Source organism: Anser brachyrhynchus (genome assembly GCF_964034855.1).
Source record: "Anser brachyrhynchus genome assembly, chromosome: Z".
Lineage (NCBI taxonomy): Eukaryota > Metazoa > Chordata > Aves > Anseriformes > Anatidae > Anser > Anser brachyrhynchus.
Genome location: NC_137697.1, coordinates 58,880,886 through 58,900,831, shown reverse-complemented (window position 1 = coordinate 58,900,831; position 19,946 = coordinate 58,880,886). Strand labels below are relative to the sequence as shown.

General features: G+C 39.2%; 1 long non-coding RNA gene across 6 annotated transcripts in view; it reads left to right on the top strand.

Moving 5' to 3' along the window:
• Window positions 1-19,946, top strand: part of LOC308185620 — a 39,434-nt gene that overhangs the window by 13,209 nt on the left and 6,279 nt on the right. The window contains exons 2-4 of one of the 6 annotated variants that reach the window (XR_013943513.1): window positions 13,371-13,444; window positions 15,040-15,514; window positions 16,379-16,547. This is a non-coding gene — a long non-coding RNA (uncharacterized lncRNA). Of the gene's footprint in view, window positions 1-5,569; window positions 5,628-7,330; window positions 15,515-16,378; window positions 16,548-19,946 lie in introns of those variants that run through there. The other 5 variants (XR_013943515.1, XR_013943517.1, XR_013943514.1 and 2 more) reach the window with 5 other exon arrangements.

Genomic DNA, 19,946 nt, shown 5'->3' with positions numbered 1-19,946 from the left:
ATTAAATAAAAGTAGATGAATATGAACAAACTTTGCACTAAAATATAATGTACTTATATTTTGAGGGTGTGAGTCATGTGGCAGGAATACCTCTCCTAAGATGACTAGGTAGCTTCACAGTCACAGAAACAAAGTTCAGTGACTAGTCAGTGGACAAAGGGAGAGAGTCGCCCAGCAAACTTCAGGGAACTAAATCCTGAAAAAAAAATATTTCTGGTTTTGGAGGAAGACTCTTCACATCAAAAAGTTAGCTGAATAATCAGAGCAACCAGATTTTAAAGTGAAAAATGAACTGACTTTTATCAAAAGCAATTGCTTTATCAAGGATGATACGCAGAATCATCTTTTGTACAGTACATTTATTTCTTCCTTTTCCTGTCACCCTATTTGCACAGGGTTGCAATAGCTTGAGTTTTATACATAACTATATGCAATTGAAGGCTGATTGTGGTTTGTTTGTTTTACATTTGTTTATTTGTTTTTGTTCATTGTTGTTTTGTTTTGTTTTAAAGGAGATGGGATCCTTAAGTTACTGACAGCTGATCAATAATTTTAATGCAGCATTTTTCATCACATTCCCAAAAGGAATCTTATGCCCAATATTAGTTTGCCATGGGGGAGGGGGGGGGTAAAGGAAGTCTCATGTTTTAGGAATTTGCTCCTTTTCCATTGCAGACTACCTCCTTCAGTAAAGTGGATTTGGGAATCAGTTTTAGCTGACAATATTAAATTCAATTACATTAACAGAGAAGATGTAGAAGGATTATTGATAGTGGAAGAGGAAAAGAGGAACAATCCTGAGAAATGCTGATCTTACAAAAAGAGAAGAACTTCTGTAGTGGAGATACTCAATTAATGAAACATAAGCCAAATCCACTTTGTATATTAATTTCTCCTTTGAATTCTCTCTCTTTCATCTAACAGGAGCAGCATTAGGAGCACAAAAAGAACTGTGCTCATCTTGTAACCTTATAAATCTAAGAAAAATAAAGGAGAAATGAAGAAATTGAACTTCAACATTTGCAGCTAGACTATTTATATCCAATCTATAAATATATAGGACATTGTTTTGTAAACTCTTTGTTTTACTGTACTCTCATATGGCTAAGCCAAACACACACGCACAAAAAAAAAAAAAGGATCTATTTTAGATCTAGTTACAGCTTTTGGCAGCATTCAGTATTGCTGAAAAGACAGCTTTCTACTTCTATACTGCTTCCAATAAGTATTTGTATTTTGCAGATGAGTTGCAAAAGCTTTGATTTTAGTTTGGTGGAGTGGAATCAAAAATTACTGAGGCATCAGAGAATTGGGTAATCTCTTCCTAAACAGAGAGCTGTCATGACACAGTATGTTTTCTATCCCATTATATGTATAACCATACCTTTGTTCATTCGCTTAATTCATCAGTCTACATTCTGAGTGTAGTGCTCCTATGTAAAGAAACTTTGCTGAAGCACCCAATATTGCTGTATCAGTTAAGCCAGGTTTTTCTCTCAAGTGCCTTAAAATTTTGGCTGCCTATTTTTTTCATGGATATACCTGCCACTTTAAAAAGGTGTACACTTCAGAAGGTGCTAGAATCCAGTCTCAACTATCCAGCCATGTAAATGTATGAGGCTGAGTACCAAAAGCAGTGGTTCCAAAATCACTGCAAGCTTATGAAAATATTGGTCTTCCTATTTTTATTGTATAATTGCAGCTGTTGCAAGGTGAAATATCAATCCCTGGATAAAATCACTCAGAATTTTGTTTTAGCCTACCTTTTAGTTGTCTGTTTTCTGAAGTATGTAAGTCCGATTCTTCACCTCAAAATCAACTTTCAGTAGGATCAAATGCCTACTAGAGTACATGAATAAAAATAAATCAATTAGTTTCAATAGATGGCTGGACCAAACCACTATGTATAGTAATATCAGGTACTCTAACCTCTCTGTAACTGTCACTTTTAGCACACTACATGATAAAACAACTGTGGTGACAAAGTGCTGTCAAAAACTTTTAGGCAGCAAAATCCAACTGTAAGCTTCCCATACTTCTGAACAAGATTTACAAGAGGCACCTTACAGGGAAACACAAGTGTAAAAAGGCACTTCATGTGTGGTCTCTCCCCCAGGTTAGTAAGCATCAGAGGTGTGCTCCTCTCTCCACTTTGAAGTCAAAGCCTGAAACCTCTCCCAGATAGAAACGCCTATGTAAAAGTAAAGCCAGACAGAGCAGCAGCATCTTCCCGTCTGCACCATAGTCTTGGGATTAGAAAATCATCTCCTACCTTTTGGAAAACATCCCAAACTGCTCTTTCACTGTCTGTATCTCTCCCTTGCCACAGTGTTGAAAAAAGTCTTTCAGGAAAAAGAAAAGGAGTGTGTCAGTACTGCCTACTGGCTCAGCATTCAGTGAGGAGGGCACTCCTGATGCTCAGGACTCTGATATTTGTCCTGTATCAGTCCAGAAGCATCTCCTCCATCTCTGCTTGTAGCTGTGTTTTGAAGGAAGCAATGTCTGCGGTTACATTTCATGAAAACCACAGTCCTCTAGATTTTGCATAGTATGTGCTGGAGGAAAGCCAGTGGACCACTGCCTCAAGGAGACTGAAGGACATCTAGCTTCCGTATCCAAGTGAGATTATGTGTTAATGGTTCAGCAATGATAAAGCACTGCTTCCAGGTATAGGAAACTCTTAGAGACAAAAGCTAACATGATTGTGAATTAGGTCCCACAAAGATTAGACAGAGGCTGAGCAACACTGATTCCTAGGGAGTGTTTAGAGGTGCCTGCTGCTCTCATTTTATGCACCTCAGTTCTTTTTTGAATGATGCAATGTTATAACTGCTCTCGGGGAGAACGGGACAGTCACAAAGGACACTTGGTCTGGAAAGAAGAGATTCTGCATGCAGTCAGTAGAGGAAGACACACTGAGGCCTCTGCTCAGAGCAGGCCCCACAAGAGCTCCCAGAAGAAAGTTTGTGCTTGTAAATACTTATCATCTTCTGCAAGTTGCTTACAAGTGGACAAGGAGAAGAGCATGTATAGAAAGCCCTCACATCTCATGTATTTAGGTATCTATACAGCAGCAAATCACAGCTGCAGTCCTCATCTCTCTTGTGTTGCCATCTCTTGACATTCCTGCATTGCTCCACAGATACAGAATCTGCCTACATCTCCCATGTGAATGGTCCCTAAAAAGAAATAAAAGACAAAATATCCATGGTTCATGTGAGGTCTCTTATTTATGATTCATCAGCAAAGCTTTAGGGTTTTGTAAAAATAAGTTTATAAGTTTATTGAACTCAAGCTACAATGGTTCTGTCTTTGCTAAAACCCCCAGAGTCAAATTTTAAGTAATTGCATTTGACTATATTCATCCTTCTAACTACTTTTTTTTTTTCTTTCTGAGATTTGTAGGTCTGCTAAGGAAATAGATACAAATTGAATAAGCCAAATTGTTCAGAGCACACTACTTTGAACTAGAAAGCACAAATTACTTGTCCAGCTGAGTTTGTCCCACACCTTTGTTCCATGCGCTTATGGTCTCATAGTGAGCAGCAGAAGGAAGCCCAATTCTCTCCGACCCCATTAGTGTAAAAATGACCTAAGTCTCACTGCTCTCCGAGGCTTTTGTCTTAATCAAGATACTCTTCAGTTGTCATTCATGATCTGGAATTGCCTTTCAGAGGAGGAAAGAGCTTCTCTTCTTTTGATAAAAAGAGCTAACAAGAATAGACATAAAAATGCAATTTAAAACATTTTTTCCAGGACTTGGATTCAGTGCCTCCACTGTTTAAGGTAATTCTGAAGGAAAGCCCCAGTCACCCTACTGTAGGCTAGGCGAGACCTGAGGACAGATGGCATCCTCAGGCATTCACCCTGAGGCCAGGCCACCATTTACACAGAAAGCAAGAGTCACTGGACCAGAATGAACTTAAGAATTCCTCTTTTTATTTTTTTCTTTTTTTTTTTTTTAAAGCAATTACAGCAAATGCATTCAAAGTAAATGAAAATTATTAGCTTGAACATACATATTATTAATTACTGACTATACGTGTAATAGAGGAGAAGGATCTGAGGGTGCTGATCGATGCTCACCTGAACATGAACCAGCAGTGTGTCCAGGTGGCCAGGAAGGCCAATGGCATCCTGGCTTGTATCAGGAACAGTGTAGCCAGCAGGAGCAGGGAGGTGATCGTCCCCCTGTACTCAGCTCTGGTGAGGCCACACCTCGAGTGCTGTGTTCAGCTTTGGGCCTCTCACTACAAGAAGGACATCGAGGTTCTCGAGCGAGTCCAGAGAAGGGAAACAAAACTGGTGAAGGGCCTGGAACACAAGTCCTGTGAGGAGCAGCTGAGGGCACTGGGGTTGTTTAGTCTGGAGAAGAGAAGGCTCAGGGGAGACCTTATTGCTCTCTGCAACTACCTGAAAGGAAGGTGTGGGGAGCTGGGGGTCAGCCTCTTCTCACAGATAACCAGTGATAGATCTAGAGGGAATGGCCTCAAGTTGTGCCAGGGGAGATTTAGGTTGGAAATGAGGAGACATTTCTTCTCAGAAAGAGCAGTCAGGCATTGGGATGGGTTGCCCAGGGAGGTGGTGGAGTCACCGTCCCTGGGGGTGTTCAAGGAAAGGCTGGATGTGGTGCTTAGGGACATGGTTTAGTGGGTGACATTGGTAGTAGGGTGATGGTTGGACCAGATGATCTTGAAGGTCTCTTCCAACCTTAATGATTCTATGATTCTGTGATTCTATATTATCAGCTGTGGAATATATCACCACTGTCTTCTTTCCTGTTGATACAAGAATCAAACTTTGTCCTCACAGTGAAACTGATCAAACATGTCTCCCATTTCTTTTTCTCTACAATTTTCATGACTTCTATTGTGTAGTAACAAGGGCATCGCTACCACAGGCACATACGAAGAAACTGTTTACTCAGTAAAGTTTTATGAACAGACAGAAGTATGTAAAAACCTGGAGCATCTTGTGCAGTTCTTTGCAAATAACAAGGGTGACACAGGCTAATAAAGCAGCATAACTAAGGGCAGAGGTACAGGCATTTGCAGTACATGGAATTACAAGTGCTGCACGTTAGCATGGCAGTTGTAACTGCAGGGACTTGCATGTCAGTGAAGAAATTTAGCAAAAGAATTTTTGCTAGTCATTAGAACAGATACTGATGAAGTAAAATTTCTCCTCTGTTCTACTTTATGTATCTTTGATGAGGGGAAAACTTGTATCTTTCTGTTTATATCTACTCAATTTCCTGCCATGCCCCAGACAAGCTCAAAAAGAAATCCCATTTATTCAGAACTACAGATGTCATTTCTGCTTTATGCCCCCCTGTGCTTCCTTACCTCATGATTTCTGAGCACTTCTGTCTGCTACCAGTCAAATTCTTGCCCCAGCACACAGCCGGAACAACCAAGATGTGTGTTGTGTGTGCCTTGGCCATGAGCCTTCAGCTGGTATTCACATTGAAATACTTCTTGCTTCCCAGCCACGTTTCCAATAGATTAATGAAAACTGAAGTGTTTTTACATCATGTTTTAAGACTGTTGTAATTTCCATTTTCCCTTAGCATCTACAGGCATCTTTCTGTATGGGGGCCAGCTCCTGTCCTGCCTTCCAGTAGCATGGTGAGTCTGCAAGCCATGAAAGTGGTGCAGTTACATTGCTCATGTCTCAAGACTTGGGATACTTGTTTCTAGTGCAATATACAGTCTTAGCACTTCGGAAAGCAGAGCTTGGCTACACTGGTATCCAGGTAGTCCAATCCCTCTTTCCCATTACAGTAAACTCACTAGAATACCTACATTAGTAAAGGTCAAGAAGCCACTTTGCAGCCTGAAACTTTCCTCTTTCATTTCTCACCACTATTTGTATATACTTAGACATGCTAGCCAGGCTGTTATGGTTGAAATCCTACCTGTCATACTTACATGATTAATCACATTGTGAGCTAAGCCTTAAGAAGGGCTACACACTTGAAAGCATAATTCATTACCTCTTGATATAATAAGTATTCATAGTTCTCATTGATTTAAGCTATTGAGTTCTGTACCTTTCATGACTAAGGCTGGATTTGACCCCAAATGTTTTCCTCTAAAAATACAATCAATTGTAAATAGATTAAACTCAGTATCATCCAAGCTGTAGTCACTAAACCAGATAAATATTTGAAGATGTGATCTGTAATTGAGGTCTATCATTCCTCTAAGCCATTCTGAAGGGATGAAAATGGAGCACTTTTGCCCCGAGTTGGTTTTTGACATCCTTCAAAACTAAAAAGGAAACTAAAATGGTTTGGAATTTAATTTGATAACATAGTGAAAAGAATAAATATTTCCAAATAGACAAACACAGTGCTCAACAATTGTCATTCCTTTCCCATTCAACACAATCGGGCTGTCCCTGATGAGAAGTCAACAGCCTCTCTGCATAGCAGGCTCCCTTCTGCAAGCAGTTTTACATCATGCCAAGCTTTCAGAATACCCATGAGGTACCTGCACATTTTTTACAATTAAGATGAGTTCTAAGAGGCAATGTTCTGTTTTCTCAGCAGTCAAGACATCTGTGGCTCCTGCTCTTAAATAGCATGGGTTTCATACTTTCATTATTTATCACTCTTACAGTCTGTCACCTCATATTCAGCCATATAAAGCATTACACTGTCACCTCATATTCAGCCATATAAAGCATTAAGTGCAGGCACAGAGGATGTTAGTGAAATCGTCATATACATAAGTATTAACATGTAATGGAGGTATTAGGATAATCAACAGACTCATTTGATGACATTATTGTAGACATACTAGTAGGAAGATTCAATTCATTACATATTAGCTGCCCTTTAATAATAGTCTGAGAAATTTCTGAAGCATGTGAACACTAGAGCAGTGTCTGGTAGAACATGTAGATATTAAGATTGATTCTTTTTCTTAAAAAGTTGAAAAAATCCACAACTGTTATACCTAATACATACACATAATACAGCATATTGGAAGCCCTGATCCAGACAGAACAACCCACTACACACTTGCCACAGTAGAGTTCTGGGAGATAGTCATATCCCCTGCCACATGAACATAAAAGTGGACTGGAGTTTGCATTTAATATTGGGACAGACTGAATATTCATGTCTCTTCACGTACATTTACCTTTCTCCCCTATCCCTTTGAAACAACATAGTTAGTTCTGGTTTGCACTAGACTTGAGAGGGATTCAACACCTGAATTTCTTCTGACATTCTCAGACTTGGATTAATTTTTTGTAATGGATCTGAAGTATTCATTGAGCTTTTTTTTTTTTTTTTTTTGCATTGACAAATTAGCTGCAAGCTAAAGAGGCTACCACAACGCATTTATTCACAAACATTTCTGCATCTTCTGTGAAATTACTTCATTTAATACTGCTGAAAAAAAAAAAAAAAAAGGTTCTAAACACAAGATTGCTAAAGATGGTTATTCAGTTTTAAGATTTTTGTAAAGGCTGCCAAATATTTTAGAAATGAATAGAAACTTGGGACAGGTTTTTTTCATTGCTAAAAGTGTTTCATTCAAACAATGCAATCATTCCAGAGTTGGTAACTCAGAGCAGAATGTAGCCTTTACACAAATGGTTGGGCTAATTAAGACCCCTCTAGCTCAATGAACAAAAGTCATATGCGATCCTGTAATGCTCTTCTAAGAGATACATGATATTACTTAAACTGAGAAGGACTGGAAAACAGACTGTGCCTCACATATGTGTGTTCAGGCATGAAACAAAGCAGAAATATTTCAGTAAGCAGAAGCTCTGTATTTAAGCAATTCTTATTATACTGTGACTTGACTAAGGCCATAGATGGAAAAAGACTCAGGCCAAGGACTAACCCTAATGGGGTTCTTGCAAGTTGCATCCTTGTGGCATAGGTTGAAGTCACCGCTCAGCAGCCTAGACCAGCAATATCAGCAAGAAAGGCATAACTCACTCTTGGGGTGAACTGCCCTGACACCTTCGCAGCAGTCAAGCATAGGTCCACAGTAACACTGTCTGCATCAAAACGGTGAAAACCCTGTTATATTTACTGAAACATTAATAATGAGGTCTTGTGATTCCTTACATGATAAATGAAACATTTTCATTCAGGTACAAGATGAATTTGATAAATTTCTGTATTTGGGAATAGTGTGAGAAAGGAGAAAAGGGCAGAAATATGCAGCTTTTCATAAAAATTCAATATAGGTTTATCCACAAAGCATTCCTTAAATGCCAGTATTTGTGGCGTTAATCACCAGTATTTGTCTGAATGTTCACATCTGTAACCCCAGTGTTTTCAGTATGCATGTTCACATCTACAGAATAAGGGATGAAAGATTACAAATTGTGTTACAAATTACATGTGAGACTATTTTAATATTCTAGCTGGAATCCAGAATGCCTTTCCTTAGGCAAGGTCAAAGCTACTGAGGAAGTTCTACAAACTTAACATTTGGACAACAAAGAAACATTGGACACACACACACAAAGGCTATTTTCTTAAGACTGTTCGAGAACATCCACCCTCTCATACTAAAGATGGTTTTGTTTGTTGATTACAACAAGAAATAGCATAACAAATTCTACAATTCACATTTACTGAAACAGAGGAGTTGCCATTTTCCCCTTAAGAGAGATACAATTTATGTTTCTCACTGAAAGAAGAAGAATACAGGATTGGCAAGTACACCGATAAAAGAGTACTCAGATTCCAGAAATATCACACCCAGGACACTGATTTTTGCTTCTGTCCACCTTCTGTGGAGTCCAGTCTTGCTGTATAAGCCTCACAGAAATAGTAAAATAACTGTCATGTATTTTTGGTATATGTGCTTGTGCAATGGGAAACATGGCCATAAGGTATTAGGCGTTATTACCCATACTATTAAGTTTTAAATAACAATTATTCTAAAAGTCATTGAGGAAGTTTTTAAAAAGGCATTGTTTTATAACTACTACTTGATGAAAAGCTAAATTTTGGTAGGGACAAAAGTGAAACTTCTAAACCATGAGTGTTAAGGAGTACTATGCTCTTCTTCTGTCAGGACAGTAATCACCATAGGTGAGGGGTGGGTATGAACCCTAGCTTAGGCTGGAGGCAACTCTGACATCAACCAAAAGTTATTATATGCAGGTGAAACAGAAGAAATATGTTTATCCCTTCTATACGCTTTTCCCAGTGTTTTTCTTCATCCTGACACCCATGAGCAGAAACACCTATTACATCTGTTTTCAGCACCTCTCAGCACACTGGTCTTTAAAAGATAGCTTCCAGCTCACTCTTTCAGCCCATTGTTCCTTCTGAAAAGACACCCAGAAGTATGCCACATCTCAACTCTGCAACGAGAGAGGTGGCCATATACCCAGGCCTGAACCAAGGATGTGCAAGGGACTCCTGTAACTCCATAGGGTCCACTTTAATCTGTATTGGGTTCAAGACTTCAGTGTCAAGGCACTGGAAATTTGTTGGTGGATTTGCAAGTAGAAAAAAAATGACAGCAGAGCAGAAGGGAGCTAAGGGATTCTAGTGCAAACTGACAAGTTACTTACCTTTCTGAAGCATAAAATATACAACTAATAAGAAGATGGAGTGGAGACTTAACTAAAATTTTACTATGGAATCAATCCCTACTTAAGGATGAGATGTATTCCTGAATAACCTCTTTCCATTTCCCTAAAGATGTTTTTCACTAATAACCCAATATATCTTTTTGTTGCAGCTCTTTCCTGGAGCACAAATAATTGAATTTTATGTGATAAATCTCTGTTGGCTGGATTCATCAGGCTTATGTAAGGCTAGCAGAGTGCCAGACAGCAATCTAGGCAGCACTGGGTTTCTATCACAGAAAACAGGGATGAAATAGACCTCAAGGTATCATCCCATCACTTCCCTCTGCCAATTCCCTTCCAGCATTCTTGACACCAATTAGCATTACCTAAAAACCCCAAGTGAAGGAAAATACATTGGCCTCCAAGATGATCTCCTCAAAGGCTAAAAAAGTCTCATCAAGCTTTGCAGATTGACAAAAGTCAGCAGATGCATTATCTCTTACTTTAGGAACGGTGACTGTCCCTCATGACCTATCTATAAGTGTACCACAGAAATACAGGTTCAGTGCGGGGTACCATGAAACAAATACAAAAGTTGTTAGAAGAACAATATTCTGAGTAGTTCTTAATGACTCGCCATCAAACTGCAAAAATATATCAAATGGGTTTTCACATTAATGATAAGAATCCTTGAGTAGACAGTGCACTTAATAAGCTTCTGTACAGGTGAAGTGGAAGAGATTGCCTGCACTTTGGCAGATAGAAAGCATTTAAAATGATCTTGACACATCAAGGAAATAATCTGTGCACAAAATTATGTTTCTGTGGCAGTAATCAACGACACAAATTCAACCTGAAGTACCTCTGTGCAGCAGCTTTGCAGGAAGGGAGCTGGGGATGGAGTGACTGAGACCAAAGAGGCTTTACCAACTCATACTTTTGCAATAAGGCTTCGTATGAGGTAACAATAGGAGTATTAAGAGTCACTAAGGAACCTACATGAGTAAAAGCCTTACTAATGGGAATATTCTGCTGGTAGCATCATTGTTTAGAAACTAGCATTAGTGGAAAGTTTTCAGAGAGGAGTAACAACACCTGGAAACAAAAGGGTCAGGGTGAATGGGGGAGGCAGAAATTACAGGGATACTTAATTAGCCTAGGGACTACACTGCAATGAGAAAATTAAAATTTCCCTTGTGTCTCATGGATGAAAGAAGAGAAGAAATAATTCTGAAATTAATATAGTTTAGGCATTTTTGATCCTGCGGTTGGTTAAGTAAGGGAGTGAATAGGAAAGATAACATCTCAAAAAAAGAAAAAGGAAACAACAACAACAAAAAACAACATTTTTGCTAGGAAATTTTTCAGGCAGTTCTGAGATTGGGAATGAACTAGAAACAGTTAAAAGGTCCTTTCTAGCGATATTCCCTGTCTACAAGAGCTGAACATCCAGCTCCTGCTCTCTCAGCTAGCTTTAGAAAACCCCACAACATATTCTTGGCACAATGTATGTAATGGCTCACCAGCTTAGATCATTAATTTCCTGCCACAGACCTCATCTACAGAATGCATGCCATTCTTACCACAGTCAATACTGCTTGCTGTCTCTCACTGACCTCTCCAGCACCACCACCAAAAGCCTGTGTCTCCTGACCTACCTTGTTTGTCTCCATGGCTCATTACCAGAAGGCAGATCCCTGTTCCAAACCCATAAAGTGTATGGCTTTTCATAAAGATTTCTTTTAAAAACTTCCAGCCATGATTTTTTTCACCAGCAGTTCTGCAGCAATGACACAATTTGAAAGTTTCATCTATTGGCACGTACAGAGTTCTCCTTACTCAATATTTTGGGAGTCTGGTGTTACGCCAATGCCATATGATGCAAACGTGAGCAACATTGTATTAGCATGCCCACTGGAGTACAATATGCTTTGCAGCACAATGGCATGTGTCATCTTTTGTCTGCAGCATGTCAATGGCAATAACCCCTTGAGCCAAGTACATCAGTGTATCAGCATAACAAAAGATATTGTTTTTCTGTTTCTAATTTAGAGCAGCAAATGGTTTTTATTTTATTTCAAATATAGTTAGTTCTGGTAATAGAGTTGGACTGATATCCATAGAAAACAAAGCTGTATGTGCATCCTTTTTTCTCTGTTATTGCTACAGAAAAACAGCTACAAGACACAATTTAAATATGGTGTAGGTAATCTATCTGATGAAAAAGAAAAAAGCCCAACATTGTTCTCCTCTCTCACTGCAATCTCTTTTAAATCAGTTCCAAACTATCTCCAGCAAAACTCCCAACCACCACCCCCATGAGAAATTGCATAACAGTGCTGAGAACAATTCCTGATCCTAATTTGCAAGAATGATCCATACTTTGGCTGAGTGAATACCAGTGTCCACTGCTAGTAAACTTTCAAGTCTCAGGCTTTCATCCTCTCTGATATTCGTTGCAATGCGAGATACAGAAAATTCTCCAGTTACTTCTTGATCTTCACCCTCACTTGTTAAGAAAAACATTTAAAAAACTAATGAAAACTAAATTCAGAGATCTGAAATCAGCCTTCAGCGTGCAGATGCCAGGCAAGACTGAAATTATAGATGTCAGGGGACAGACTGCCTCAAAAAATTAACTAGAACACAATCTTATCAGTGCATCCCTCCATTTACAAAAGAGGAATGCAATTTAACACTAAATCAACAGAATAGAGTGATGCTAATGGCACAGCTGCCCTTTTATATCTTCAACTGACTAAAAACTACAAATCCTCAAAGAGGACAACCTGGTAGCAGCAATCTTGTTACACGTATCTTCCCCATCCAGGAGTGGAGAAGCAATAAAAATGTAGAAACATTTTATTAAATGACCTGCCAAAATCTGTCTCAGTTTGTCAGTGTGAGGCTCAAAGATTTCTAGTTTGTTTGCATTACAGCTTCTCAAAGATGCAGTCACTCCAGAGACACATTGTTCATGTGAGGAAGAAAAGAATAAAGCTCCTCGCAATCCACTAGACATTCTTGCCTTGCAAATCTAGTTTGCTAGGGCATTGCCTAGGTGACAGCTGTTTTAGAACTTTACTAATGCAGATTAACACTCTGGGCAACCACTTACTCAGTAATTCAAAACCAAACCCTGAATTTTATTATACCAATGTTCCAGGCCTCTTGCGATTCTTCTGGGAGCTGCATAATCTACGAACATGTTGGCACACAAAAGTGTGTGCTAATTAATAGATTCATTATCACAATGTGATACACATCATCAAATTTTTACATTGTCTTTGATCCAACAGTCACTGGCAATATTACAATGCATGGTAACTACTTATCATATTATTATCCTTCTATGCATGTTTAAAATTTGCATAGCTGCAAAGCATTAACTTTGTTCACAGTTGGGGTTTTCTGTACACTGATGTCTCATTTGAGTAGTTAGAAGCAGGAAGTGAAATTTCTCTGCCAAAACTTTTCTTCATGTATTTTCTAAACCCTGAGTGACATTTTAGCTGCCTTGAAAATACTTCCTCTTTCTAAAGAGCAGGAGGCACTCTTGCTTCTGGATTATAATGCCTCTCTTCCTTTTTTTTTTCCTTTTTTTTTTAATTATCATTTCAGTCAGTAGAATGTTTTAATTGATTATTTGCATGCATCAGTCAACCACCAAAGTAAAAATTAAAATGCTAATGTATTTTCATATCTTATGAAAGAAATTCCATATAAAAATAATCAACGGTTGCAGCTTTGCTGCATTAGAGCTTTGTGCTTGATCTTTTACTACTGTTGTTAAGGATCATTTCCACCCACAGGACCAGTGTACCCCAAAATCAGAAGGAACACCCAAGAAAAAAACACTGTGTTGTCACCTTGCCCATGACAGAAGGTATCAGTTGTGCTCTTGCCTTGGATCTGTGTGTTGTTTTAAGAAGCCTGAGGCAGGCAGAGCTCCCTGCTCCCTGCAAGGAGGAAAAGAGAAGGAGGTTGGCCCTTCTGAAGCAGAAGCACCATCTCAAGGGGAGATGTTCCAGCAACAGTGTTTGGCTGCCAAGAGAACGGCAGGCAGCAAGTCTTACACAGCCTCTTTTAACCACAGTCCTAACTTCTTTTCTTATGTTTTGTTTATTTCAAAAGAGCTACCGTTCCAGCTTTTTCAAAAAAAAGTGAGAGTTTCTGAGTTTAGAAGTCTTTTGGTCCTCCATGGGTAGTTCACTCTGAGAAGAAGATCTAAGTAGATCCATCTCAGAGTCTGAGCCAGGTTAAGCTTCCATCACAGTGCCTATAAAGCAGTGTTATCTTCATTGTTGGAAAGTCAGATGATACTTTCCCATCACTTTACATTTCAATGTAAAACACGATCACACAGTGTCATGGTCACTAGACAGTCTAAGCATGGCCTGCTGCAAGTTTCTAAAATAGACTGCGTGCATGCTGCAAAATGGAGAGAGCAGCAGCAATGACCAAATGAAACATAGAAAAAGAAATGGGTGCATGAAAAAAAAATCAAGGGATAGGTTTGTATTTTTAGGGGCTATAGAAAAAGAAATTGTTTAGCGACTATGTATTTGCTGAACCTTATCAGCAAGGATTTGTTTACATATCATACATACCCTTGTTCAAAACCTGGTCTGACAAGTAACTGCACCTAATTTGAACAAGTTTGAAGTATGGGGAAGGAAGGGGAAAGATAATAATATGGCCTGCAAAACAAAATTCAAGTGCCTCTCTCTACCAACAGTACGATTAAAGTGTTAATTTCAGTGTCTCTAGAGACATCAAAAAGCACAAGAAAAATGTTTTTGTTTTATTTGAACAAGACTCATATGAAATTACCTAGACATACTTCCACTAAAAAAGCGGGAAACCATATATAGCAGCATGCCAAGACTCAGGTGCAAAACTTTAGTTACTGTTATATTTACTTATATTTACTTATATTTAGTTGCTATTGCATTTCATGTAACCTACACTTTTAGCAAGGCTAGCAGGAAACCAACCTATTTTACAGGAAATGGACATTTCCAAGTCACTGTCTACCTCAAGTCAGAGACATAATGTTGATGTTTCCCACACAGGGAAATGTCCCCACAATAATTTCAGAGCAAAATGTTCAAAATATGTAAAATGTTAAAGACTGCTAGCATCTACAGAATCCAAGCAAAATAAATTGAGGAGGGATTTTTGCTGTTTTGTTGTTGTTGTTACTATTTCATGTGGAGTCAAAATTAAGCTTGTAGACCTATAAATCATTTACCAATCTATCAAAATCGATATCAAAATAACAGCGTGGTAATGGTGAAAACTGGAAAGATCCTTTCCACACATTGGTTTAAGTTCTGGCAAAGAGACAGTAGCAAATGATCCTAGCAAACTAACTTTTTAAAGCACTGCATTTTCGCATAGCATACTCTTGAAATATACTGTGGACTAATCAGTTTTCTTTCCCTTTTTCTTTCATGAGCTGTCTCCTTCCTTCCACAGACTGTAGTGAAGTACATGGACATGAGGCTGTGGGGCTCCTTTTATCTTGCTAACCCATCCAAAGCTTAGATGAACACTAATGCTGAAAGGAGCTGTATTAACAATCGATGTGACCTAATGGACCAAATTTTTCTGACACACAAACTCAATTCTTCACTGAACTTTCTTTAATTTCTCTGTACCCCTAATCACTCGTGAAGATTTGTTTTTTGATTACATGCTATATCGTGAACTGCAACCAACACCTGTTGGAATGAATTTTACCCTAGTCAAGCAACTCCTCCACCATCCTGATCTGGTGAACCTCCTACAGCAGGGCACAGAGAGCAGGACAAAAGACTCTTATCACAGACCATCATGATATTGAAGAAATACATCAAGTGTTGGAGAGAGTCAAAAAGGACAGAGAACATCAGTGGTGCTTGGATGGTCTCCTACAGCAACTGGAGTACTGAACCTGACACTACACCCTATGGTGATTTTATTAACTCTTATCATTTGATGTTTACTGTTAACCGTTGCTTTATACATCAGGATTTGGAGGGTGGCTAAACAAGCTGTGCTTCTGAAAAATCTCCCTCACATGTACAAAATAGTTTAAATTTTCAGCTTATACAACTGGGCATGTGAAAACAAAGGAATAAGCGTTGTACTTCAGTTCATGCTAATGATTCCCAAAGTAGCACACATACAGGCATAAACCATTTGCCAATACATTCATCCAACTGAGGCAAGAGGTAACCCTGCTACGGCTCTGTGAGGACAAAGCAAATTGACTGCAGTCACAGGGTGGAGTGTGGCGGGTACACTCTATTCCTGCGCTTGGCGTAAGTCTTGCTCAGGCTTATGAGCCACAGTAGTCCTCAACGTGATCATTCCTTGAACTGGACAGCTCATTCATAACAGAGCGCCAGGTAGATGCTCAATGCCATGAAATCTTTCATGGGAAAATGATAAATCACATCAGAGTCCAAGAACAACATGATAAGGAATCTGAGTTTGACTAGGAGTCAGCCACTTTATCTAATAAATATGGCACAGCATCATCCTTTTGTTGTTTATGATCCAAGGAAAATCCGTCACAGCATTGTTCCTCTGTTATCTACACAGTGTGGTGAAGCCTGACACTGCCTCCCTTGCTATTTTTACGATACAGGCATGGGACGATCAGGCCTCTCCCGTGACTGTATCCAAGGCCCCTGTGGCACAGCTAATTGACAAGGGCACAATTAAGTGCTAAGGGGAGGGGGATTGCACAACCTGAGCCACAAAGTGAAAAAGGCCCAAATCCTGGAAAATCACTGACTAAAAGTCGATTATCTCATGATCCTATAAATAGTGATCCCAAGCAAGAACTCTTGGAGCTCTCCAGGGACAGTAGCGGGCTGCACCCTCAGTCTCTGCAGGAGCTGGGATGCCTCTCAGGGCACATGAGAGGAGAAGCGCATCTCAGGGATGACTCCTGAGGAACAAGCTCAACTACAGACAAATGCTGACGGTGAAGTAAGGTAAGTCACTCTAAAGGGGAATTTGGAAGCACACAACTTAGTTTAGAAACCCCCCAGGACCCTGCAGTAAGTCTTGGGTGAACCTTGCCGTTCTTGAATCTTAACTAAGTCACTGTTTCTACTGTAGCAAATTCTTTTAGATTATTGTGTTAATTGACTGCTACTTAAATACTGTTTAAGTGTTGTTAAAAATCACACAATCTAATCTTGTTATTTACCATAAAAGTATATAATAAATCCTTAACTAATGCTACATTAGAGTTGTATAAAATCAATTCCACTATGAACATGAAACAGCAAATCTGAGCTAGCCAAAAGTCTGGCCTTGAAAATTAATTGAAAATGGAACAGCAGTTCTTGTCAGTCTAAAGTTAGTAAGCCATAGAGCCACCTTCTGTACTTATTACATTTCCCCTTCAGAAGAGAAAGTTGTTTAATATTTGCTAGGGACAAATGGTATTGAGCCTCACTGCTTGTAGTGTCCTAGCTTGTTTTAATTTACGCTAGTGCCAGTATAAACAAGCTACTGCCTTGAGACAGCACTACAAAAAGTGAGAGTCAAGGAGCCAAACCCACCTCTCAGACACTGCTTGCCTCCAGTGTAGCAGAGAACTCAGACAAAGAGGTTTACCCCCTTACTCATGGTGCTGTTGTTCAGATATCACAGCAGAACAATCTGCAAACTTCAGTTCCTACAGAGCACCAGCATGGACAACATTTTATGGAGAATGGAGGTTTATGGAGAATACATTGTATACAAGGAAACCAAACCTCAAATCTGAATTTGATAGCAATGATGACATTTTAGGAACCACGGAACTTAAAGTATCAGATACAACTGAACTGGTCATGAATAAAATCCTAATAGAACATGACAAAAAAAAAAAAAAAAAGAGTGATATAAGTGATATTACTGGGTATACATATTGCAGAGTGGTAGAGTGGCCTCACTTAACACACAGCCCCCTGATAAGGTATTCCTTATCAGGAATTCTTTATATTGTTCTAGAGCTGCAACTACCTGTTTAAGTGTTTTCAGGAAGGTCTTCGAGCTTGATGTGAAGTGGGAAGTGAAGGAACCTGACTGCTGTCACGTTCTGACAGCACATCTCCATATTGTGGGCACATCAAGTTTATACAGTGGCCACTGAATGCTGAGTTTGTGTAACAGCTGTGCACTTGGAAATTGAGATGTGCTAACATTTCATCATAGAAAGGTCATGAAAAAAAACACACATTGTTCTTACTGATGAGTGAAATAAATTGTATTTCAAATAGCTAGTGGAAAAAAACTGGACTGGCCATACAATTGAAGAAGTAAAATGAAACCTTCAGAATCAGTTTGTGTTTTAGTAACAGTCAAAACTAGATCAGCTGAAGTAAATGTACCTACAAAAATCTCAAAAATGTCTGTGTGAAGTTATTACAGACAGAATAGCAACAAAATTCACTAGCTAATCAACAACAAAAATTCTAAGTTATGCTGTCCTTAGAGCTTATTTTGAAAGCCCCAAATATGAGAGAATTATCAAACACTAATGGGAAATAGCATGACTTTTGAGCAGTTTTTAACATGCGTCCAGTCTCACAGTAGGTTAGCCTGCTCTATTTTTGGCATTTTAATTTTGGCATTATGGTTTTAACTATGAGAGGGTCCTAAAACAGTCTTCTTTACTTGTATGTTTTAAGTGATTCAAAAAATCTTTCTAGTAATCTTTTGTCAATTCAGAATAATGTTAATATGTATATCCATTAGCTAGTAAAATTCTGCTGAATTTCATTTCATTTTTTCCCTGCAAACAGGAGAGTCCAAGTTGAGCTGACTATGACTTGGTTTGGTTAGAGACAGGGACCAGTTTTGTTTAAAGTTGGCTCTAGATTTGTTTAGAGATTTTGGTGTCGGGAAGCACTCAGTAAGTAAGAACTAGAAGTGTGTGTGAAAAAAACCTGCACATCTCCAGCCAGCTACCACAAACATTAAGGTATCTGAAGGGATGTCCTGGTTTCAGCTGGGATAGAGTTAATTTTCCTCCTTGTAGCTGTTATGGTGCTGTGTTTTGAATTTAGGATGAGAATAATGCTGATAATACACTGATGACTTAGTTGTTGCGGAGCAGTGCTCACACAGAGCCAAGGACATTTCAGCTTCTGCTGCTGCCCTGCCAGTGAGGAGGCTTGGGGGTGCACAAGGAGCTCGGAGGGGACACAGCCAGGACAGCTGGCCCAGCCTGGCCAAAGGGATGTCCCATACAATGTGGCATCATGCTGAACAATAAAACTGAGTGGGCTGGCTGAGGTGAGGAGAATCACTGCTTGGGGATGGGATGGGCACCAGTCAGCAGGTAGTGAGCAATTGCATTATGCATCACTTGCTTTGTACCTGCTATTATTATCATCATCATCACCATCATCATCATCGTCATCATCATCATCATCATCATCATTTCCCTTCCTTTTCTGTCCTATTAAACTGTCTTCATCTCAACCCCCAAGTTTTTACTTTTTTTTTTTTTTTTTTTTTTCTCATGATTCTCTCCCCCATCCCCCTGCAGGGGCAGGGAGGAGGGAAGGAGCAAACAGCTGTGTGGTGCTGAGCTGCCTGCTTGGTTAAACCACAAAGAGGGACCCTCTGGAAGGAAGTCTTTTCCACTTGAATTGCAAGACAAGTTCCTAGATTTCTCTTCATCTGAGCCACCAAACTTAAGCAGCAAAACAAATCAGAGGAAGAGATGCAGTCAAAATTTACAGGTGGATTCCTTGCAGCGACTGTGGAAGCTGACAGAAATGCTACAAGACAATAGGGAGAGAAAAAAGAAACAGTTATGATTAATGCTCATCACATTGTGCATGTTGTTATCTATGAAACCATCCCTATACTGTAACTTCCCTCCCATAGCTTATCATACTCACTACTATCTTTTCCTCAGTTCAGACAACTATGTGTCCCAAAGAACTACATATATTTTCACGTTTCTACTTCATCTGCACACAGAAGCCCCTATCTTGAGCTAGGATAGTTTAGTCCAGCTGTATGGATCTTGTAGGATGCTAAGTTTAAGGATTGGAAAGTAGTTAGTGTTGCTATGGGAACTGATTTCTTGGTTAGTCACACAAACAATGTATTTATCTATCTCACCCTATTCTTAACATGAAAACCATTCAGTGATTTTGTTCCAGGGCAACCTGAGGTGCATGGAATGAAGTGTTCAGTTTATGAGAAATGAATCCACTGCAGTAAATAAAATGCTTTTTCTATAGTAACACATTAAATTAAACCAGGCTACAATATTTTCAGAGGAAAGTTGGATGCACTTGTAATTCTAAGAGCCTCAAGGAATGACAGAGCAATTAAACTTCCAGATCGTGACAGCCCCTGCAAGGCTGCAGAAACTATAGCAC